The sequence below is a fragment of the Tiliqua scincoides genome, chromosome 4, assembly GCF_035046505.1.
Source record: "Tiliqua scincoides isolate rTilSci1 chromosome 4, rTilSci1.hap2, whole genome shotgun sequence".
Lineage (NCBI taxonomy): Eukaryota > Metazoa > Chordata > Lepidosauria > Squamata > Scincidae > Tiliqua > Tiliqua scincoides.
The window spans coordinates 141761659-141787247 of NC_089824.1; the positions used below are offsets into that span (position 1 = coordinate 141761659).

The 25589-nt window shown below is 44.1% G+C and overlaps 1 protein-coding gene across 5 annotated transcripts in view; it reads right to left on the reverse strand.

Moving 5' to 3' along the window:
- The window catches only part of ADGRL2 (adhesion G protein-coupled receptor L2), a 660835-nt gene that overhangs the window by 429942 nt on the left and 205304 nt on the right, over nt 1-25589 (reverse strand). The window contains exon 3 of one of the 5 annotated variants that reach the window (XM_066626598.1): nt 9061-9209. The exons of the other annotated variants lie outside the window; for them this stretch is intronic. The gene's annotated coding sequence lies outside the window, so the exon portion shown is untranslated. The remainder of the gene's footprint in view (nt 1-9060; nt 9210-25589) is intronic. 5 annotated transcript variants of the gene reach the window in all.

The following is a 25589-nucleotide window of genomic DNA, read 5'->3' on the forward strand; positions in this document are numbered from 1 at the left end:
GAGAAGGGAAAAAAAGGGGGGGGGTCCTAAAAGAACCAGAAGTCAGCAGATTGTGTGAATCTATCAATCTATTTGATTCTGAGATGGACTGATGGCAGGTCAGTTAAAATAAAAATATAATAACATGGCAGGTATAGGGAGAGGGATAATGGGAGCCTCCTCTTGCAAGAGGTGAGTTCAGCATCCTAGCTAATTCAGTTTTGGTGCCATTTGAAAATCTTTATTTCAGTCGGCCTTTCCTTTCTGATTGTGGTGATAGTTTTGTTCCTCTGCTGCTTCAGATTTGCCTCTGGTATTCTTGACTTATTGTCTTTGTATTTAAAAAAAATTTTTTTTTAGTGATTCTATTCTTTTTAACTTGAACTGTTGGGCTCAAGACAAATGGGAAGGGAAGCCATAGAATACTGTATACTATTTTTAAATAAACAAATGAATAACCTCAATAACAGTTTATAGTATCTAGAATGGGTATTAGAATTGGAGGTATATGTGTCACAAACAAAAAAATCGACCCTCCCTGCGCTTCAAAGGACTGTTTCAGGAGGAAGGAAAGGCTTCTCTGTTGCTTTATACCACAAGAGGCTAACGGTGCCCAAGGCTGCATCTGGCCCTTTCTGTCTTCCCTATTTTTGTACACCTTCATATAACTAATTAGAAAAATGACACCTAGACATTGCAGATTTTGTGTGAGAGAAACACTGGGCCTCTTTACAGCACCACACTTTTTTTCTGCCATAAAGTCAGCATAAGAAAGAAAGAAAGGAAGGAAGGAAGGAAGGAAGGAAGGAAGGAAGGAAGGAAGGAAGGAAGCTAATGTACACTTTTGTATTTATAGCCTCAAGATAAAGAATGCAAAGCATACCAACTCAAAGAAACCATGAATTTGCACACTGATCATTGTTTTTCACTATATGAAATAATTCCTTAAGAAACAAAGGAGCTCTTTGTCAAGTGGATTTTGTACTATTTGCTGGTTTTCAAATTTAAACTTCACAATGGATGTGAATTCACATTCACATAATGACATGCTTGCGTTCATTCAAATCCCTCATAGTTTGTTGTAAGCTTGCAAGAAATAGAAAAGAGAATAATATTTCTGGCTGGCCCTCATCTGTAATTATTTGGGTCTGCGAGGCTAGCAGCAGTCTAAATCCAAAGAGTGTTTCCATTCTGGCTACTTAAATTCATCCTCCGCATTCCACAGTAGAGAGTCGAAGGAAACTGTTAACATTCTTGTGGCGTGTTGAGAGAAGAGTGTAGATATTGACAGGAGCGTTCATGAAATAGATTATATCAAAACACCAAATATATTACCTTTACCTCTGTGGTAAGCTTTTGTAAATTGAAGTCAAATATGTAATCGTTGAACTCTGCTATGATGATAACAGGGAAAAAGGAAGAGCTTCAGGTGGCACAGGGTTATGGAGAGAAGGCTTCCATCTAGCTATTGCTCCTTAATGAATTTTAAGATATATTGTAAGAGCTTCTTTCTGGTACAGACTTTCTACTTTGGCATCACAAAAGAAAGGAAAGATACTGCTCTGTTCCCAGAGCAGACAGTTCTCTAGGACTGAAAATATAATCTTTCTAAAGACCCAGTGATATAATGAAAATGTAGCCTCATCTTGGGAATAGGGTAGGCAGAACTCTTTGAAAGGAACTTAAATAGCTCTCCATGCTGAAGTGATAGTAAAAATGTGCAAGAGTTAGAACACAATCCACCCCAAACAGTGTGCTTGCCCTTAAGTCACTGTGTAGGGCTATACCAACAGTCTGATCTAGAGTAGCTGCCTGCAGTGTCTCTGTTACAGCCCCGAAATGCCAGCCTAAGATCATGTGAACAGATGTTCTGTTAACCCACTCTTTGGCATGCTTCCATCAAATACATTATGGCACAGACTAAAAAAAAAAATCTATGGGGCAACATGCACATAGTGTGTGTTTGCCGTATGGTACTTATGTATTCGTTTTATGATAGATTTTCTATCCCACCTCTCCTATTCCAATGGGAAGCTCAAGGTGATGCACAAGATTAAAAGAAGACATGATACAATAACAAAAAAATCTAATCTAAAAAATAAAGAAAAATAACAGTGTTACAACCAAGCAGAATAGAAATCAACAAACCCCAAAAGAAAATAAACAATTCATCAACCAAAGGCTAAGCAGAATAAAATGGTCAATTCCCTTGGAATGGCAGCACTGAAGGTGCAGTTCTAATCTCCAGTGGGAGGGAGTTCCACAGGTTAGAGCACAACTGAGAAGGCCTTGACAATCCTATTTCCCAATGAGGCAGGAACTGCAACAGTGTCTCCCTAGATGACTTCATGGGATAGGCAGACTCACATAGGGAGAAATGATCTTTCAAGCATTTGGGTCCCAAACCATTACGGGTTTTATAGGTTGTCACAAACACTTTGAATTGTGCCCACCTATGTAAAGGCAGCCAATGCAGATGGTACATGGGGCATGTGACATGATTACAACCCCAGGCTGCTGTCAACAACCTTGCAGCTGCATTCTGTATCAATTGCAGTTTCCGAGCAGTCTTTACAGGCTGTCCTATATAGACTACACTACCGTCCAGTGTTCAATGTCAGTGGTGCATGGGTAACCATAGACAGATCTGACAGTTCTAAGAAAGGATGCAGTTGACACACCAGCCTGACAGCCCAATCCCGTGCACTGAAATGGTGACCGCCGCATCTCATGGGGCTGGGAAGTAGCACCACGTCTACTTGTAAGCTCCCTTACCCCATGTAATGCCCAGGCAGTCCTGAAGGGTCTCATCAGTTCTGCACCTGCTATTGTGCGGGTACAGACTCGAGGAGATCTGTATTGGGTCTCTCAGGCCAGGGCAGGGCTTGTCACCATCTCCACTCTCCTCCTGTCTCTCCCCAGAATGCCTCCTTCAGCCCCGACTTACCTCTCTTCCGCCCAGCACTCGCCTGGAGCTCTGGGTGGTGTTTGTCCATCCTCCACCCAATGCTGGCTCAGCGTAGACTTGCGCTGAGCCTGAGCCAGTGACAGCCCAGTGGTAGGTGTCACAGGCCTGTGGCACGTTGGCAACACACCAGCGCTATGCCAGCGCAGGCCTGTTAGAATCAGACCCTGAACCAGCTGAAGGCACTCTGGGACACAGCTGTCCCAATTGTGCATCCAGCCGACATCCGGATTCATCCAGGTTTGAGTTAGGTTCAAGAGCACCCCAAGACTGCAAACCCGATCTTTCAAAAGAATTGCAACCCCATCTGGAACAAGATGACAACCCAATTCATGGGTCACAGATCTCTGCACGAACACTTGTCTGGATGTAATTTTAGCTTGTTAGCCTTCAATCAGTGTATCATCAACTCCAGACACCATTCAGAACTTCCCCAGCCTTCTCAGCTGATGGTGGAAATGAGATCAGAGTGTTGGGTATCATTCACATATTGGTGACATGTGGGGAGACAGGAAATAAAAGACCCTGTGGAATGCCATAGGCCGATGGACAAGACATCAAAGAGGAATCCCCCGGCATCACCATCTGAATCTACCCTGCAGGAAGAACTAGCACCAGTATAAAACCATTGGGCAGCTCAATGGTGGAGCAATCCATGCAGAAGCTCTCAGTTTCAATCCCTAGCATTTTCAGGTAGTAGTAGTTGGCAACCTTCAGTCTCGAAAGACTATGGTATCACGCTCTGAAAGGTGGTTCTGGAACAGCGTCTAGTGTGGCCAATTCGGGAGTGACAATCCCTTCCACACCGGGAGCAAGTGCAGTCTGTCCCTGGTCTGTCTCCCTGGCTATGGGCCTTCCTTCTTTGCCTCTTAGCCTCAGACTGTTGGCCAAGTGTCTCTTCAAACTGGGAAAGGCCATGCTGCACAGCCTGCCTCCAAGCGGGCCGCTCAGAGGCCAGGGTTTCCCACTTGTTGAGGTCAACTCCTAAGGCCTTAGGATTCCTCTGCAGATTTTCAGGTAGGGCTGGGAAATCAGCTTGGCTGAAACCCTAGAAAACCATTATCAGTCAAAGAATACAACACTGGGCTGACTCAGTATAAGTTTCACATGCTCATATGGAGCTTAGCCAGTCCTGGGAGAGAGGGTATGTACCAATATGATACTCACGTTTTCATATCACATTTTTAGATTCACACTTTAAAAAAGTTTTATGGCTGCACCTTAAAAATGTAAAAAGCATTAAGCAGTTCTAGGAAGGACTCCGTCCCATTGGCATCAACACAAGGGTGATTCAGCAGTTTGAAGTAGCTGCTTTATCAGACTAGACTATTAGTAGTGTTCCAGCATTCAAAATATTTTTTGTTTCCTGCAACTGATTAGCAAAAATTCCAAAAGGGCAAATAATCAGCACTGACTGATATTTGAACAAATACGGGGCACCATTAAATAGAGCATTTTAAAGTATGCCAAGTCCTAACTGAAATAAATACATATCAAAGTCCATCACACCAACTTTGGGAGGGTCATACCTATTGTTACTTGCTCTGAATAAGAGCTAATGTGAAAACAGAACACTGAATGCACAGTTCTACATGTGCATCATTAGACAATTACATCTCAGATGGAATCTCTCTGGCATTTATCTCCTGTCTGATCTTCTCTTGTTGTCATCAGTTCACCCTTTTGCTCCTGTGCCCTTGTGAAACGGCTACATTACTCCTACCTAGCTTGAGAACCTTCCAGAGCTTTCTTCAGTGCACCCTATGACCCTTATATTGTCATATAAGCACATTTTCTGCCTGGCTTTCTAATGTAAAACTCAACCTTAATGACACCCTTGTTGACACATTCTTTCCTGGCCAAGGGATTACTAAATGAAACCAGTTAGTCAACTACCTTAGGAAGGTTTTCGCTGAGAACTTTTCCTGTTTCTATTACCATACAACTTAGAGTTTCCATACAGACATTTTAATCTTCATAGAGGCTTTGCTTATTGTGTTGCCTGCTTCGGTTAGGCTTTGAAGAGAAACAATTGTATTTAGAGTTCATCATACAAATTACTGAATAGCTCCAGTAATAGCCTAAGGTTTCCTTAATTCAGTGATATTTACCATATTTCTCCCACATTTTTATAGCTTACAGCAAACCAAATGAATGTCTTTCTAGAAAATTTGAAAACTAGGGAGTCTCCACAGCGATGGCAGCAACTGGGTACCAGTTTCTGTACTGGAAAAATCATGATACACCAGAACACCAGTAAGAAGATCATAGGGACTAGTTTCTTCATATTACACTGATTGCATCTGAAGTTTTGATAGTACGCAGCCAAAGGTAGCAGGCATAGAGTGAGCTACACACTCTAAATAGCTAGGTCTAGCATTCCTGTTTGCCACAGGCCAATGCTTACGTTCCATTAGTGACCAGACTACTGGTCAAGTAAAAGACTGATTAATAAGGTACTCCAGATTGACCCTTTAGGCAGTGAATGCTTATCCCAACTGCATATGCTGAAATGAATTTGGTAAACTGTTAACCAGAAGTGGCGAGGTCAAAGTCTCTGTTTATATCAGAGGTTCTCAACCTTGCCCACCTGAATAAATAAAATTAGCAACCCAAACCTTCTTATATGAATCTAAAATCAAGCAAAAACTGCTTGGCCAGCAGCACTCTCTGGCTTGGATCCAGACCATCCATAATCTCTTCAAAAATGATAACTAAATGTTTCGAGCAATAAACAAACAAACAAACAAACAAACAAACAGCATATTGCTGGCTTCTGGAATTCACACTGCATCCTGCATGGGGGGGGGGGGGGAAGTGTCCCAGAGGTCTCCTCCAGGCACATTTGCACCCTTGCTGGGGGGGGGTCAAGACAGATCTACTTGGATCTGTGCCAGCTCGCACAAGTTCAAGTGGACCCAGGTAGGTGGATCAAGGACAGGAAGGTGTATAGGGTATCAGTGGAGCTGCTGCCGCTGATTCTACCCCCTTCCTGGCCTTGACACATTCCCCCTTCTTGCCCTGATGATTTATTATAGTGCCATTGTACAGTGCAAATAGAAATGCTGTTATAAAGAAAACAGCCTCCTATGTTTGTGCCTTGACCCAAGTCAGATCTGCGAACAGGCTGAAAAAGTGCTGCACCATCCAGATGTCTGTTCAGCCACAGACATCTAGGAAATGTGGACACGGCATATCATATCCATGGACAGATGCAGCTGCAGCAAGCCTACACATCTGTCTCGGTTACAAGAAAATCTCCTTGGAGCAGGTGCATGCTAAAATGCTGATGGTTTACAGGGTCCATTTGTACCTGTGTACTTGAACTAATTATCCTATTTGGTGTGGCCTTGTCTTGATCTCAGGAGAGAGAGAGAGAGAGAGAGAGAGAGAGAGAGAGAGAGAGAGAGAGAGAATGCTGAGGCCGCTGACAAGCAGCCATGGGAAACTCCAGAAAAAAATAACAAGCTATGCATGCACCTGCTGAACAGTTCCTGACCTCACATTTTTCTGGTGTCCTTCATTGTCCTCAGTCAAGATTTTAGGAAGCTTATATAGTGAGTCAAATTCAGTAAGTCAAATTTCAGACCTGGCATTTTTGTTACTGTGTCCTTTCTGATTTTAGACCTTTGTTGGCACTGCAACGGGAAGAAGAAGATGGACCATCTTCAGGCTCCTTCTTTAACATTTTATTTATTTACTTATTGTACAAGACTTATCAGTCAATTCATCTTCAGTCACTTATCGGTCAATTTAGTCAATTAGCTTCAAAGGAGTTCGCATGATAAAGCGGAACAAAGAAATAGCAAACAGGAAGGGACAAAACAGGAAGGGACAAAACATAAAAGAGGACCATATAGAAGTGGCGGAGAAAACAGCAAATTTAACAGCAGTCACGAACCCTACTCTTCATAGGATGGCACAGGCAAATAAAAAATATTCCCCTGATACCTAAGAATGAACAATGAGGTTGCCCAAGCAGAACGTTTATGAGGAACATTTCATAAATGGGAAACCACTCCTTAGATGGTTTTCATTTCTGAAGGTTAGGCACCTGGAGAGAGAGACCTGGAGAAAAACCTCCAGTCGTAATATCTGGGCACGTTTATAATCATAACATCTGAGTGGTTCCAAACTGGAAAGAACTTTCAAGGCTGAAACAAGCAATTTGCATTGTGTCCAGAAACAAAACAGGAAGCTACGGGAATTCATTCAGTACTGGCAAGAGGCATCTCCTGCAGCCAGTGATAGCCGATAGCCTGGCTGCCACCGTCTGTACTAATTGAGGTTCCCAAATATTCTTCAGCAGCAGTTTCAGCCTGTGTTTCCAACAATTACAGTTGTTGATGAACAGGCCTTGCTGAGGGAGAATCAGCATGGCTTCTGTGAGGGTAAGTCTTGCCTCACGAACGTTACAGAATTCTTTGAAAAGGTCAACAGGCATGTGGATGCGGGAGAACCCGTGGACATTATATATCTGGACTTTCAGAAGGTGTTCGACACGGTCCCTCACCAAAGGCTACTAAAAAAACTCAACAGTCAGGGAATTAGAGGACAGGTCCACTCATGGATTGAGAACTGGTTGAAGACCAGGAAACAGAGAGTGGGTGTGAATGGGCAATTTTCACAATGGAGAGAGGTGAAAAGCAGTATGCCCCAAGGATCTGTCCTGGGACTGGTGCTCTTCAACCTCTTCATAAATGACCTGGAGACAGGGTTGAGCAGTGAGGTGGCTAAGTTTGCAGGTGACACCAAACTTTTCCGAGTAGTGAAGACCAGAAGTGATTGTGAGGAGCTCCAGAAGGATCTCTCCAGACTGGCAGAATGGGCAGCAAAATGGCAGATGCGCTTCAATGTCAGTAAGTGTAAAGTCATGCACATTGGGGCAAAAAATCAAAACTTTAGATATAGGCTGATGGGTTCTGAGCTGTCTGTGACAGATCAGGAGAGAGATCTTGGGGTGGTGGTGGACAGGCTGATGAAAGTGTCGACCCAATGTGCGGCGGCAGTGAAGAAGGCCAATTCTATGATTGGGATCATTAGAAAAGGTATTGAGAACAAATCGGCTAATATTATAATGCCATTGTACAAATCGATGGTAAGGCCACACCTGGAGTATTGTGTCCAGTTCTGGTCGCCACATCTCAAAAAAGACATAGTGGAAATGGAAAAGGTGCAAAAGAGAGCGACTAAGATGATTACGGGGCTGGAGCACCTTCCTTATGAGGAAAGGCTACGGCGTTTGGGCCTCTTCAGCCTAGAAAAGAGACGCCTGCGGGGGGACATGATTGAGACATACAAAATAATGCAGGGGATGGACAGAGTGGATAGAGAGATGCTCTTTACACTCTCACATAACACCAGAACCAGGGGACATCCACTAAAATTGAGTGTTGGGAGGGTTAGGACAGACAAAAGAAAATATTTCTTTACTCAGCGTGTGGTTGGTCTGTGGAACTCCTTGCCACAGAATGTGGTGATGGCGTCTGGCCTGGATGCCTTTAAAAGGGGATTGGACAAGTTTCTGGAGGAAAAATCCATTACGGGTTACAAGCCATGATGTGTATGCGCAACCTCCTGATTTTAGAAATGGACTATGTCAGAATGCCAGATGCAAGGGAGGGCACCAGAATGAGGTCTCTTGTTATCTGGTGTGCTCCCTGGGGCATTTGGTGGGCCGCTGTGAGATACAGGAAGCTGGATCAGATGGGCCTATGGCCTGATCCAGTGGGGCTGTTCTTATGTTCAGTGGTCTACTCTGGATGTTAGAGCAACACCCAGATTAAGATAACCGACAAGAGCGATCAGACTGTCTCTTATCTAGGACAAGCCCCATCTTGCATAGCAAGCTGAGCCAGTTACAAGTGCTTTGTGATGCCACCTGCACATCCAAAGTAAAGGACAGACATAATACCACACCCAAGCTGTGGATTTGATCCTTAAAAGATTAATGCAACTCTGTCCAGAACCATCTAAACGCAAACTCCTGCAGGCAGAAGCCCCATCTGCCAATAGCTGATCTCAAGTACTGGTTCAGAACATGTATTTGTTTTTATCTGCATGAAAAATAGTAATTTGCTATAAGATAGATGGACTAGAATTGAGATGACTTTTACCTTGCAGTGTGACCTGTCAATGCTGGTGGTACAGAGAAAGGATACCAGGAAATATAAGTGCTGGATTTAGCCAATGTTCTTTATAGTTCAGTTCCACATACTGTATTCTGTGATTTCTGACAAATACCAGTCGGATGCCTCCAGGTAGTCTGAAAGAAGTATTGTGATGGAGATAATAGTTATAATAGTTTTTTCTTACCATTTACTAAATGGAAGTCCATAACCGCCAATCTCTCAATACGATGATCTTTTTTTAAAAACTTATTATTATTATTATTATTAATAATAATAATAATAATAAAACTTTATTTTTACCCCGCCCTTCTCCCCAAAGGGACCCAAAGGGACCCTATTATTATTATTATTATTATTATTATTATTATTATTATTATTATTATTATTATTAACAGTATTTATATACCGCTTTTCAACTAAAGTTCACAGAGCGGAGAAAAAAAACCATATCCATATCAATTATGGATAAGAACGTTGGCCTGACATGCATCACCAAGACCTGTTTATTGCAGAGACTCTCTCTCAGCTCTGCCCACCTGGTTTCCCACTGCAGCAGCTCCCTAGACCAGGCAGGAAGTCTGGTCTAGAGGGTTGAGCCTCCATTTGCCTGAAGATAACATCCGAAGGTCGCCAGTTCGAGGCCACTGGCACCATGCGACCTTGAAGCAGCTGACAAGCTGAGCCGAGTTATTCCATCTGCTCTGAGCGTGGGAGGATGGAGGCCAGAATGTGCGACCAGATCAATGAAAGAAACATCTGAATGTTGTGGTTTCTTGAAAGATAGAACCTTTCAAATTGTAAAAATCCCTACGGGGATTTAAAAATTGCCTGCCTATGTAAACCGCCTTGAATAAAGTCCGAGGAGAAATCTGAGGACCAAGAAAGGCGGTATAGAAATACCTGTATTATTATTATTTTTCCCCTGGGGGCTGGGGATAAGAATAGGCCCTCAGTTTGGCTGTACTTGTTGTAAGAGGCGACTAAACAGCCACCGGGTAGATGGGACTCGTCAGCCTGGGAAGGCAGCTCATCTGAGAGACGGAAAACTCTGATCCCAAACTTCCACTGCCTTGTGGCTACATCCAGTTATGGAAAAGGCTTCAGGAGTCAACCTCGAGGCAAAATCCGGAGCCGGAGTCCCTGAGGCAGTTCACGGCTGAACACAGCCACGTTCTGGCAACTCCTGCGACGCCACTGGAACCAACCGTATTGGCCTCTGCCTTTCCATTGGACCATTTCAGCGACGTGGAGAGGGGGGATTTGCTGCATGGGCAACAGCCTATCTTCCATAGCTACTTTACCCAGGCTTCGCGCACTGGAGAGGACACTCTGTTCCAGAACCACCATTCAGAGCGTGACACCATAGTCTTCCGAGACTGAAGGATGCCAACAACAGCTACATAGGTAAAGTTGTAAGTTGGAGTGCTGCAAAAAGCTGAGGAATAGGTGGTGACATCACAACACTATTCCTTTCCTAGTCAGAACCACCCATGAGCCAAACAAGATTAAGACAAGAGATCTGTAACTTGACTTCAATGACCAAAAAATAGCCCTGAAGATGTTCTGCGGTTTGTAATTCTCTTTCCATTTCTCCTAAATGAAACATTTTCCTGGACTTTAAGTTCATGTTGCAAATTGAGCTACGTACTGGAACTTCACAGGATATTCCAAATTTAATTTGAACTGGGGATTGATTCAGATGCCTCCGAAGTCAGGTTTCTTCCTTTCCCAAATTGAGCTAGTGCCATACCATAGTCTTCCAAGACTGAAGGATGCCAACACATTATTATTATTTTATTATTATTATGGGTGGAAATGCTGGGTGACCCTGGTCTATCAGGATTCCATCTGCAGGTCAGTTTTGAATGTTTGTACCTGATGTTGGACCTACAAAACTGGATAGGAAGTCTTTTAGTTTACTGATCATCTCACGCCAAACTTCGTACTTGAGACGGAATTGTTCTTGCGGGGTATTTTCCTGGTAGACTTCAATATTCATGTTGAGATCATACTGTCAGGGTTTTATGGTCATAATGACAACACAGAACTCCTTTTATTTCCAAGTCAACACATGTTGCAGGACACTGACTTGGTCTTCAGTTTTGGTCAGGAATATATGACCAGATATGACCAGTTCTGGTCAGAAGATTCCCTAGTCATGGAAAGACTACCAGTTTGTTAGGTGAAAAACTGAAGACAGCCTCTGCCCTTTCCAGGAATGGATTCACATGGCCTCCTGAGAGTTTCCTGTAAACTATCAGTACAGGAGAGTTTCTTGCAAACTGGTCACAATTCTGGTCAAATCCAACTGAACACAGGCAACAGTCCATTTTAAGGTCTACTCTGTGTGGATGGTAGTGAAAAAATCTTAGCAAGGACAGAATGAATCTGATAATATTGGACCTCACTGTAACCAATTTGCAAAGCACTTAGAGGATAGAATTGCTTTTATCTTCCCATGTTCTATGCCATTGCCTTTCCCATTGCATGTACTCTTAACCCATCTTAAGAGTGTGCATGTCTGTGTGCGCATGGCGTGTTGTATGTGTACGAGAGAGAGAGAGAGAGAGAGAGAGAGAGAGAGAGAGAGAGAGACTCTAATTGACAAAACACTTTTGGAGTTGTTCCCAAACTGTTTGGTTTGTTTTTCTGTTGGTGTAAATAAACATGGCACAGTTTTACTTCTTGACTGGATAGTTGAAATGTTTAAAAATAGAATAATGAACAAGCACAATTAGTGAATACTGAGCATCTTGATCATTCACAAGAAGGCTTGTTTCCATGTCAAAGCAAGTATTTCTGCAAAGCAGAGATCTTTCCCAACTTCTTTGGAAGTCTGCTACACAGTGACAGCTGAAGAACAAGAACAGTTTGAAATCCAAGCAAATGCTCTCCAGCACTGGCTAAATGCTTTATTCTTTAACAAACCCTCCAGAAGAACATCACACGCATAACTCACAATTAGCAGTATTGAAATGGCTCAGTGTCACAGTCATCTCCCCAAAGTGAATGATCTTTACATGGTGTTAGTATGAACATGCTAAAAATTATCAATCAAAAGCATTACTGCCATTTATTTTGAAGAAACTGGACAAGCTCTGGCATGGCCTGCCTGTAAAAGCATTTGTATCCCTGTGTCCTTTACTAGCTTAAAGAGGAAAAAAAAAATGTTTGACCAATATGTGCTTGGTACTGAACTTTGATGCAGAGTCTACTATAATAACAATAAAGTTTAATGATGCATGACTTTGAGAGACTGACAAATTCCCAGCCAAAGTATTGATTCTTAGGGAATTTATGAAGCACATGCTGTATTCTGTGTCATTATAGTCCATTTTTGGTTGAAAGAATCATGTAAAATAGATTTTTAAATGAGTGGTAATAGCCAGACATAAAGAAGGTATTGATGTGTGTCGTGAAGGGTGAAATAGCATGCCAGGTAAAGGCATATAACAAATTGAAAACAACAGCATGGCAACTCCCTACAAATGTAAAATTTGTGTTTAGTTTTTAATCAGCTCTTTGTTTCAATGCATGTATATTCTGCATTTCTCTCACTCACGCAGACATTTTTAAGAAAATAATTATTTACCATTTGATTTCATACCTGGCATCTCAACACGTGCCTTTAAAAATACATATCTCACTTACAGACATATTAATCAATATGAATTGTGTATTACATTACCCCCCAAAATACTACTTCTTTGAGGAAAAAAAAAAGATCACGAGAAGGCCTAGTTCTGCTTAGTTGAGCAATATGTGAAAATTAATAGCTTGGGCTTCCAACAATAGCATGTGTGTATAAGTGTTAGTCTGTTTTGGTGGGGAAAAAAAATACAAATGGAAAACTTCTATAATATTATGCAGCCTGCTGTGTCAAGGTAAGTCTTAGTCGTAGACTTGCTGTGTCGTAGTCTTGGAGCAGTCCAAGACTTGAAAGAACACCATGGGGGCAGAGGGAAAAGGGGAGGGAGTGGAAAACCTTGAAAGAAGAGGGGGAAAGGAGACGACAATCACTGATTGGGTTGCTAAGGTTTTGCAGCAAAGTAACACTGCATTTTAATTGCATTCCAGCAGGCTGTTTTTGAAGTGCAGGGAGAAAATAAAAGGTCACCTAGGTCTAGCAGTATTAGGGCTCTGACACAGTCCAGACATAAATATCTCAAACTCCCCCCCCCCCCACACACACACATACACCCAGGAACAAGATGAGAAGCAGCTAATTCCTACTCAGAGAGCAGCTGCTTCCCAACTATTCAAGAGTTTATCAACTTAATAAAGAAGGAGAGGAGAAAAGGAAAGAAAGAAGGAAGCCTGGTGAGGGGAAACAGACTCAGTACACACTTCTGTGGCCCCGCAAGGCCTAACGAACCCTTGATAGCTTTCGTTGTCACTGAAATGAGCCCTCTGAATGAGTCCACCCGCCTCTGCCCCATGAGTAGGAGGCAAGTCCCAGAAGGAGGGGATTCGTCAACATGAACATGCTTCCCAGACAGCTTCCCAAAGTGAACTGAATCCAGTCTGGAAAAAACAGCAGCAACAGCACTTTAAGAGCCTGACAACAGGTCAACAGGCATGTGGATGCGGGAGAACCCGTGGACATTATATATCTGGACTTTCAGAAGGCGTTTGACACGGTCCCTCACCAAAGGCTACTGAAAAAACTCCACAGTCAGGGAATTAGAGGACAGGTCCTCTCGTGGATTGAGAACTGGTTGGAGGCCAGGAAGCAGAGAGTGGGTGTCAATGGGCAATTTTCACAATGGAGAGAGGTGAAAAGCGGTGTGCCCCAAGGATCTGTCCTGGGACCGGTGCTTTTCAACCTCTTCATAAATGACCTGGAGACAGGATTGAGCAGTGAAGTGGCTAAGTTTGCAGATGACACCAAACTTTTCCGAGTGGTAAAGACCAGAAGTGCTTGCGAGGAGCTCCAGAAGGATCTCTCCAGACTGGCAGAATGGGCAGCAAAATGGCAGATGCGCTTCAATGTCAGTAAGTGTAAAGTCATGCACATTGGGGCAAAAAATCAAAACTTTAGATATAGGCTGATGGGTTCTGAGCTGTCTGTGACAGATCAGGAGAGAGATCTTGGGGTGGTGGTGGACAGGTCGATGAAAGTGTCGACCCAATGTGCAGCAGCAGTGAAGAAGGCCAATTCTATGCTTGGGATCATTAGGAAGGGTATTGAGAACAAAACGGTTAGTATCATAATGCCGTTGTACAAATCGATGGTAAGGCCACACCTGGAGTATTGTGTCCAGTTCTGGTCGCCGCATCTCAAAAAAGACATAGTGGAAATGGAAAAGGTGCAAAAGAGAGCGACTAAGATGATTACGGGGCTGGGGCACCTTCCTTATGAGGAAAGGCTACGGCGTTTGGGCCTCTTCAGCCTAGAAAAGAGACGCTTGAGGGGGGACATGATTGAGACATACAAAATTATGCAGGGGATGGACAGAGTGGATAGGGAGATGCTCTTTACACTCTCACATAATACCAGAACCAGGGGACATCCACTAAAATTGAGTGTTGGGCGGGTTAGGACAGACAAAAGAAAATATTTCTTTACTCAGCGCTTGGTCGGTCTGTGGAACTCCTTGCCACAGGATGTGGTGCTGGCGTCTAGCCTAGACACCTTTAAAAGGGGATTGGACAAGTTTCTGGAGGAAAAATCCATTATGGGGTACAAGCCATGATGTGTATGCGCAACCTCCTGATTTTAGGAATGGGTTAAGTCAGAATGCCAGATGTAGGGGAGAGCACCAGGATGAGGTCTCTTGTTATCTGGTGTGCTCCCTGGGGCATTTGGTGGGCCGCTGTGAGATACAGGAAGCTGGACTAGATGGGCCTATGGCCTGATCCAGTGGGGCTGTTCTTATGTTCTTATGTTCTTATGACAAATGAGGACAGGCAATTTGCTCGCCTGCAGCCTTTAAGCCAGTAGCTCCCAAACTCTACAGGGAAGTTGGGAACCGTGTAAGCAGTTGTGGGGGAGGAGCAAAGCCAGCGATGTGATCGCCAGGATTGCACTGCTGCCAGGGAAGAAAGAGATTTTTAAAACTTGCTCTCCACAGCACTGCCCTCCCAGCGGGCGCAGGGAGCTCATGGATGCCTCCGCAGGGCTCCCCAAGCCTCAGAATGACTAAAAATGGAGAGAGCGACCCACTGCCAGTTTCCGATTGCTTCAAAGCTAGGCAGGGTGAGCTGGGGAATGGAAAACAGTGGCTCAAAAGCAGGGGACCCTACTCCTGCAGCAGAAGTACTCAGGACTGACCCAAGACTTCCTGATGCCGGAGGCAGCTTGCCCAGTGCTGCCCCCTTTACCTGATGTTGTGCCAGTCTCTGCTCCTCCCAATCTCCAGTGCTCTATCTCAGCTCTCCCCTCCCCTCCACACTTTCTCTTCCTCTCTTCTCCCCCCTTCCTTCTCCAAACCAGGGAGTAGAAAAAGAAGCAGTTGAGGCAGGTAGGTGGACAGAGATGGGTGTTCCCCCATCAATCTGCTGCCTGAGGCAACTGCTTCAGTAGGCCTCATGGATGGCCGGACCTGGAATTGCTGCCTTTTCTTTTCCTGCCCTCTCTCTCTCCTATTCATTTTGAGTTCCTACAATCAGCAGGGAAAGGGACCAGGAGACTTGGGGAGCACTGCAGAAAAGTTGGGTACAAATAAAGTGCAGAAATAAAGTGCAAATAAACTCAGTAATTCTATGAATGACTTGGACAACTTTACAGTTGGGTCAGGGTAAAACCCTTCAGTCCCACCCCACCACGACACTGTGCTCACCGTTTTATTGATGGGGAATTGAGTGTGCCTTGACCAACATCACTCAAAATGCATAGTTGAGCAGGAATTTCATAACTGGAACCCATCTTTCTGTGGTTCCAGGACTAGTACTTGCTTTGGGGCTTCACAAGCTCTTGCAGTAATGCTGTAATGCAGTAATGTATGCCGGAATAAATTCATTAAAGAACAGGCTGATCATGTGCAGCGTGCTTACCATTAAGTTGTCGTGAAGAGACACCTGCGATAGGAAGGTAGACGGTTCTAGTCGGAAAGCGTGAGATTATACTCTGCAACTCTCCTTTTAGAAACTAAGCTCTACCCACTCAACGCTGACAATTTTAGCAGCAGTTGTCATTACTTACATGGTTCCAATTAAAATCCCCCTGATGTTTTGTTTTGTTTTTGATTCCCTTTGTAAAATAATCCTTGAGATCCAATGAGAAAGAAGTAAACTTTTTTAAAAATTTAAACCTGTGTTTATTCCAATATGTCTAAATCAGGAAATATAAGTTCCCATTTTTAAAGCAAAAGAGAAATGCAGGAGTGATAGGCTGGCCTATCTCACCCCAGCAGTGTCTGTTCTAGTGGCTGTCTGCTGGTATTCTTTTGCATCTTTTTAGATTGTGAGCCCTTTTGGGACAGGGAGCCATTTAGTTATTTGATTTTTCTCTGTAAACCGCTTTGTGAACTTTTAGTTGAAAAGCGGTATTATAATAATAATAATAATAATAATAATAATAATAATAATAATAATAATAGGCTGGATCCCACCCCAGCCCACCCCTATTTGCTTTCCTACAGCTTCCTGTTCCTGTAAGGTGTTTTTTTGGTTTGTTTCTGATATCAGAGTCCAGCCCAGGACCAACTGACATTGAAGAAGAACCTGCAGAGTGGTAAGACACATCATCTTTCATTCTAAAAATTGGGCCACTGCCTGCTTTAGGTGGAACTGGCACAGGCCCAGGAGGAAACAAATTCAGCCATATGTAGCTTGAGCAAGTGGCCCATGAATGCAATCACTAAAGTAGTGGTTCCCAAACTTTTTTGACTGGTGGCTTCCTTGACCTACTGGACCATTGGCCACGGCTCCCCATTAGGGCTACAATCCTATACACTGTATAGGGCAACACGTTTTGATTCCGCAGCTCCCCTAGCTGATTTCTGAGGCTTCCCAGGGAGTTTAGGAACCACTGCAGTAAGCAAAGCTCTCATTTTTAGATGCCTTTCCAAAGAAAGAGCCTGACACATGGTCTAAACGTGTAAGTTGGTGGTTTCAGAACCTTAGATGTTTCTTCCATACATTGTAGCATTTCTAAATTACAATTTCACAGGCCATTTCCCCTTAATTCAAATCTTCCTGGATCTCACCAGTTTTAGACCAGTCACAAGCCTCTTTTGCAGCTTTCCTGTGTAGATATGATTGTACAAATAGGACACTGAGGTGTCGGTAATTAGTACACTAGACTGCAACAAATCAACTTTGCTCAGACAGAACTGTCCCATTTGTCAGGGACATTAACAGCTGAAAAGAGTGGGGGGGGGGAGAGAGGGAATGAATCAATTTAATGGTGTATTAGATTTAGCAAATAAGCTTTTCCAACCATTATTAGTGCACTTGATGACAGGCATTCAGGAACCACCTTTGATCACTAACAAGGCCCCACAAAAGAATTGTATAAACTATGATAAATACCTATAATTAATATCCTCAAGTTATTTCTGACCTACAGCAAAGGAATGACTTCACATGGCTCAGAATTTTTCAGGTTGTTTACTTACTAATCCCTGCTGCTCATTTGTGTGTTTTTTTTCTTCATGGTGTGAGTCACTTTTTTCTGAAGTGCCAGAACACAAATCGTACACACAAAAGGGGATTTGTAGTATGCGCGGCTAGTTTTTGTGCTTAAGTAATTAGCGCAATTGCCAATGAAGAGCAGGTAACTGTGCAACAATAATTGCCCATTTTTGTATCTCATTTGGGGGCTTTCTTTTTTGCTAGGATGGCAGTTACAAGCTAAGCAATTGTATAAGGCAGCAAATTAAGCAACAAGTGGCAAGGCAAAGCAGGCCTTGTGAATGCAAGCTAAGGGCTAGTTCATGCTTTGCATTGGCTGTACAAAGAGCCTACCATGACAGTCATGCCAGCAACAAGACTGTTGCCAAATTCAAGAGAAGCATCAGCTGTGTCATATGGACTTGAAAGATGGCAATGCCCTGTAAAATGAGTCTCTTCTTTCAGAATTCTCATTCCATGAGAAACTTTCCATAAGTGTGTTCACCAGAAGTAGTTTCTAAAAGGAAGCCAGCCTATTTTTTACAGTAAGGTTTGCTCACCTGTTGCTTTATGTTATGCATAACCAACAGGCCTCAACCAAGGCCTTTCAACACTTCAGACTAGACCCAGAAGTGTTGCCCCACTAGTCCTCCCCTTCACTGACAAAAAAATCCTGGATGTGCAAAGCCTGACCCAAACTCTCCCCCCACTTCCCTCTTCCAACAGTGACAGCAGTGCTCTGTCCTGCTGCTCTAGAAATGGGTTAGCCAAAGACTACTGTTGGGAGCTGCTCTAGTGGTACCTACATTTACCCACCTGTTCCATGCCAGCTTCACTGTCACCTGCTCCTCCTTTTCTTCACCCAGGCCAGCAATTTCCAACCAGTGTGAGCTGCAAATGGCCACAGGTGTTCGATGGGATTTTGAAGAAGGGTAATTTATTAGTAGGCCCATTGGGAGATGTGAGCCTTCCACCAGTAGAATGGTGTGCCTTGCCAGCTGCAAAACAACCGATGGTGTGCCTTACCATTTTAGTGCCTTGTCAGTGTGCCTTGAGCAGAAAGAGGCTGAAAATTGCTGACCTAGGCTATTGAGGGATCTCAACCCCCTCACTTCCTTTTTGTCGTTCCTTGTTCTGCCTCTTTTTTTTAATCATAGAAGGAGGCTGGTCAAGCTTATCAAGTCCAGATTGGTCAAAGAAAAAGCAATGGTTGTATGTGACTGAGCAGCTTCAAATATGGTAGTGAAGGTAGTACGGCACTGGTTCCCAAACTTTTCGACTGGTGGCTCACTTGATTTACTGGGCCATTGGCTGTGGCTCCTCATTAGGACTACAAACCTGTACACTGAATAAAGTGGTGGATTTTTTGCAAAGATTTCACAGCTCCCCTGGCTGGTTTCTGTGGCTCCGCGGGAAGCCACACTGCACAGTTTGGGAACCACTGGAGTAGGGGATTGAATGATCTTCTTCTTGAAAGTGCCATCTTACCTTTGTGACCCACCAAATCCCACTGGCAGGACAGCCATGACTGTCAAGTAACTATCGTTACCAGGAGGCAGATAATTCTTGCTTCTAGGATAACTGTCTCTTGTGTTTTGGGGTTAATAACTCCTAGCAAGGATCTATGTGACAACACTTCTGGGCTTGATCCAGCCTTTCAGTGCATGTCGGCAAGATGCAGAAAGCATTTTGAGAAAAGTCAGGTATGCTTCTCCTTAGGCCTCTCAATGATTGCATAGCAAAGACAGGCCTCTGGATCACAGTGTGACCTCTCTCAAGTATGAATGAACAGGGTATTTATCATGGCTTCAAACCTGCATGCCTGGACTCAGAGCTGGAGGTGCGCTGGAGGCCCTCTTCTGAGCTGCCTCATGTTTGTGTTCATAAGAACAAATGAATTTAAAATGATTGTATCTGACTGTCAAGCCTTCATCACTGTTTTTGAACAGAACTCTTGGAGAACTTCAGGACTGATTGTTCTGTTAGGGCGCAATCCTACCCTGCACTGGAACAGGCAAGCCAAGAGGCTTGTGCTGTATCCAGCACAGGATAGGGGCCCAAGGTGGCTCAGCCAGAGGCAAGGAGAAACTGTTCCCCTTACCTCTGGGTAAGGCACCTTTGCCCCAATGGGTCTCCTCAAACTTGAGCCACCTCCTGAGGTGGCACAAGTCTGAAGAGAGCAGAGCGGCTTCACACTGCTCCAAACTCCCCGGGAACGAGGGTTGGGATCCCCGCCTGCTCTGGGGCTGTCCACCGCCACCCTCCCCCCTGCCCAGGAACGTCTCCCTCCCGCCTCCTCCCTGCCCACCCCGGAGGCTTGTGTCAGCCCAGCCAGGCTGACGCAAGCCTCACCGAGGAAGCTGGTGCGGAGGCTTCTGCAGGCCGACACACCTCTGAACACTGGCCTAGCTTCCTCCTGAGTCGGCACAAGGGACTTGCCCCAGCCCAAGGGTGCCTCAGGACTGCACCCTTATTCACTTAGAAATGACTCCTTCCCTCCCTATATCTCACTCCTTCCAGACAATCTAGCCCATTTCTTCGCAGAATCATCTCACACACTCCAGTCTTTCAGGCGCCATTCTCTCTTTGCTAGACACCCTCGTCCTCCCCAGAACAGCTCAACTGTATCTTCCGTACTTGACAATTTTGTCACCTCAGGCTTCAGGAAGCATTCATAATAAAAATGAAGGGTAAAGTCACCACTTCACTCTGCTCAGACTTAAAGTCCACTGGCTGAAAGCCAAATTTCTAATGGCTGCTTAAAAATATCCTCTAATATTCTTAAATCCAGAAGTATACAGCAAAGGAAAGGCTGGTTTCTAATCTCAGCCACAGCTGCATAAATTGAGAGCAACTTCACTGGCTCCAGCAGAGGTATCTAAGATTTATTTGGGTGTAATAAGTGATACTGGAATATGTCACTCCCCTGCTTCAAATCCTAATAGTTTCAACACACAAATATGTCAAAATACAGCTCATATGATGGAAATATGAGTGAGATAATAATTTATTTTTTTTAAAACATGGAAAAAGGGACAGTGGTTATAATTAGCTCACCCGCATTTCTAGAAATCAGTTACAATTAATGGTGTTCTGTTTGATTTAATGAGCCGTTTGAAAGGCATGTCATACCAAAAGTTTCCTTTTCATGACACGTATTTGCTACATTCCCAGACTATGTTTGGCTATCCATTTAGCCCATATGTGAAAAGAGAAAATTCATCAGTGACTGACCAAACCACCCCCCGCCCCAAGTATGACTGGAGATGCTGCAAAAATATCATACAAAGAAACCAAAGCTAAGCTTTAAATGAAGGAATGAGTTATAATAAAGAACACATGGATCCATTACTTTAACAGCATATCAGTTAACTAGAACAATATATTTATTACAGTGAAATAATAAGAATCGCATTTTTGGATCGGACCTCTCTTGTTCTTGTTGGCATCCTTCAGTCTCGGAAGACTATGGTGTCACGCTCTGAATGGTGGTTCTGGAACAGAGTGTCCTCTCCAGTGCGTGAAGCCTGGGTAAAGTAGGTATGGAGGATAGGCTGTTACCCATGCAGCAAATCCCCCCTCTCCACGTCGCTGAAATGGTCCAATGGAAAGGCAGAGGCCAATACGGTTGGTTCCAGCGGCGTCGCAGGAGTTGCCAGAACGTGACTGAGTTCAGCCATGAACGGCCTCAGGGACTCCGGCTCCGGATTTTGCCTCGAGGTTGACTCCTGAAGCCTTTTCCATAACTGGATGTAGCCACAAGGCAGTGGAGGTTTGGGATCAGAGTTTTCCTTCTCTCAGATGAGCTGCCTTCCCAGGCGGACGAGTACAATCTACCCGGTGGCTGTTTAGTCGCCTCTTACGACAAGTACTGCCAAACTGAGGGTCTATTCTTATCCCCAGCCCCCAGGGGATCGGACCAATGGTCCACATAGTATTCTGTTTACAACTGTGGCCAGGCAAATTATTCTGGAAAGTTTACAACATAAAGGCAACAGGCCTCCTCTGTTGTTTATCCGCAGCCTCTGTCATCCAAGAGTATGCACTTCTTCTGTTCTGTTCATGAAGGTTCCATTTAGTGATCATGGCCAATAGCCAATGAGAGACATATGGCCCAATCCTATCCAGGTTTGCACGAACAGAACCCAAGCTCTGTCAGAACAAGGCCCAAGCCGCTGGTGCAGCAGCCGATGTAATGGCGCATGATCTAGGGCTGCCAGCACAACTGACTGGTGTCTCCAGGCATGCACCAACCACTCCCTGAGCCCCCACCGGAGTAAATAGATTGGCAGAGGAGGTGTTCCAGTGAAGGACCAGCCAGGGCATATCAAGGCTGGGGTGGGGCAGATATCTGCAGCAGTGGTTTTTCTGGGCTGTTGAATCCACTCAGATTTATGCTAGCCAAAGAGCTGATGCAGATCCAAGTAGGGACAAAGCAAAGGTGGAGTAGGTAAGTAAGCTTTTTACTTACCTCTGTATTGCAGCTTGGTCCGTGCCCAGCCCATGGCATGCACCAGTGTTGCTGCACACAGGACAGGAACAGGCTGTTAAGCCTTAATATAAACTAGTTACCATCACCATACTTTATCAAAATGATGTGAAGTTACTTTTTTTTAATCCACCAGTTCTTTCAAACCAAAGCAAATTTATTTTAATGGCATTGCATGCTAGATTGTATGCCAAAGCGATTATGGGTTTCGGCATATTGGTGCATTTGGGGTGTCCAATATTGACCTGGCAATGCATTCTGGAAGGAATATGTCACCTGCATGAGAATGAAGGAAATGGCAACTTTATGCTGTTTACAGGCATCAGGGAGCAGAGAGGAAGGAGAGAGAAAGAGAGAGAGATGTCACTGAAGGGAAAGCAATGAGACAGGTAGCAGGGAGAGAGATTGAAGGCAAGGTTGTGACGGGTAGGAAGCTGGCAGGCAGGCTTTAAATTAATCTGTAATACAGATTAAAATTTGAGCTGCAGAATAGTTTTTGAGTCATAATGCCTGTTAGTGGCATTGGAGGCAAGTTTGGTGAAAACGTTATTTATAATCAAATGTTGGTGTCCTTTTAGATAAATCATTTTTGACCAGCCCACGGATGTACACATTTGGTCCCTGTTGCGTATATGCAACGTTGGGCAGAAATATTAATGAACTGATCATGAAAGAGGATGGCACTTGGCAAAGAAAATCAATACAACCTGGCATTACAGGGACTCCAGATCTTCACATGTAGCATGGGAACAATAATGATAGTTACTAGCACATGGGGCCAATTTTTTTTTAGGTTATATGACATAACGGAAAGGCTGTGAATCAAGATGGAATGATAACAGTGGAGAGAAGAGAGAGACAGCAACTGTTCCTCAAAATCTGTTTGCATTCTTCTCTCCTATCACAAGTGCCCCCTGGCTGCATTCAAAGATCAGAACTACTTTGCCATGGTGACTTGATTGCTAAATATGCAAGCCAAGGGTGACTGATTCCTTTGACCAGTGCCTTTAAATTAAGACTTCTCTCTCCTGGAATCATTCTGTTCTTTTCCCTAGCAGACTCACCTCCTTCATTCAGGGGCTAAGTGTGTTCAGCGGAAAATTGGATCTTAGATAGGCATCTTAGATAGGCATGGATGGCAACATCAGCATTGAGCAAGGCTGGGCAATTTAAAAACACAATTCAATTAGTTGCAGCTCTATGATATATAGACATTTCCGAGAAGAAGGAATCACTTTTTTTTTTTTAAGGCACTCGAAAGTTCTAGATTGGGACTGCATCTATATTTTAAATAGACATAGTATATTATGAAAATGACTCTAGAGAATCTCATGAGTTGCTCCCTTCAAGTATGTTAAACAAATCAAAATTCACTTGAGAACAGTTCATGTCTGAAAGAATACCTTTATGGAATATTTATTAGGAAAAAGCTTACTTCACAGTCAAAGCCGGTATTATCCGTAGGCAATGCCAACCACAATTTATTTTTCAATGTTGGGATATACCACATTTACAGCCCAATTCTATTTCCTGCCAGCATGCAGGATGCAGGGCCGTTAGTGCTGCAGCTGCTGTATCCTGAGCACCAGCAGAGGACCCATCCAGCCAGGAGAGGTAAGAAGAGGAAAAGTGTATTTACTTTCCCAGCTGTCACTTGGTGCCCTATGGAACTTCTCAGCTCTTTGCTAGCTCTTTTGCCGGAGTAAATCTTGCTTGGTATAGGGGTTTGGATAATGGAGCACTGATATCTCCCCCTTCAGTTTGGTATAGGGAGCACTGATATCTGCCCCATCCTGCTCCCAAAACCCTGCTGGTGGCCAGTCTGCATGGTGCCACTGGCTGCGTGGGGCCTCTCACGCCAGTGGAAGAGCTGTGCAGACTGGCATATTGCGAACATAGAATTGGGCCCTCGTTCACTTCATTTTTACCCCACTTTTCTTCTAAGGAACTTAGGGTGGCATACATGTTTTTCTTTCTCTTTCATCGAACCCCAAAATAATCCTGCTGTGTGGTTAGGCTGAGAGTTGGTGGTATTGGTGTTGGACTTAGACCTGTAAGACTCAGGTTCAAATCCATGCTCAGCCCTATTTTCCTGGGTAAGTTTTGGCCAGACAATACCTCTCAAGCTATCCCACCTCACAGGGCTGTTGTCAGGACAAGAGGAGAGAAGGAACTATGTACACCACCCTGAGCTCCTTGGAGAAGACTGGTATAAACATCTGAATAAATATAGAGAACATAAAGAGAAAACAAGACTGGCAAAGACTCAGCCAAGCTATTGCCTTGCAGGAGACAACTGAGAGTCAGGCAACTGAGAGTCAGTTTGGAAGAAGTGGAAGAAAAAGCAGGACATGGCAGGAAATAGGACTGTTGAGCTCTCCAGTCTTAGACAGAGTCCTTAAAGTGGACATAATTAGATTGGGAGATGCACACCAACCATTCCCTTGCGCCCTGGCCCAGGATCTTACAAGGCCTTTAAAGGCTCTGACTCCACTGAAGTCAGAACTTTTTCAGCCTGAACTCTCCCCCCACCTGCCCCATCTCTTTCAGCTGCAAAGGGGCAGAACTCCTGGAATAGGGGCAGTAAATTTGGTCAATATGTGTGCACGGTGAAGCCTCAGTTCTCCTCTCCTAAACTGAATAGGATGGGGGATGTTCAAAATATATTATCCACTTCCTTCGGCACTGCTCAGGTGCAGGACTAGATAAACCACTTTCATTACATTCTAGACTGCTGAGGCTCAGGGCTTCATGGACAGATACCTCCTCTTCCAGCTTAGTAGCTAACCAGTCTCATGCTTTTGTGCCATTAGGGAAGGTTTTTCCCAATATTGCCCCCTACTATGATTCTCAATAGCTATCAACTTTCTCCTTTGTGTTCTCATTACTTTCTTCACTCTCTCTACTGGGCCAATGGATGGCACATTCCCTTATCATATTGTCAAAGATAGATGTCTTCGCTTTTATGACAAATGACTGTGATGTGGGGAACTGTCATGTGGTAGAGAAGGTGGGAAAATGGGGGAAAAAAGGAAGATGGGAAAAAAGAAGACCTGAATCAGGAGGGCAAAATCAGGGTTGCAGATCAAGAGCTGGACCAAGGTCAGGATTCAGTGAAGGTAGGCGGCAGGTGTCAAAGGAAACTGGAAGTGACTGCAGTGAGATTAGGGAACTGGGCAGAGGCTTGCAGTTACCAAGAAGAGAAATGGGAATAGGAGAGAGCAGCAAGAACAAGCACCATGTCCAAAGGAATGAACAGCAGCTGTAAGAACTGGGTTCTAGCCCAGCTTCATAAAGGTGGACCAGGGCTTGAGTCCAACCTCCACTGTCGATTCTGACAAACGTCCTATTTAATTGGTTGAGGGATATAATTGAAACACTACTTACTTTGTTGTTTCCTCTTCTCTTTCAGGTTTGCTAATATGCAACAAAAGGACAGAAAAAAACCACCGACAAATCTTAGAGCCCA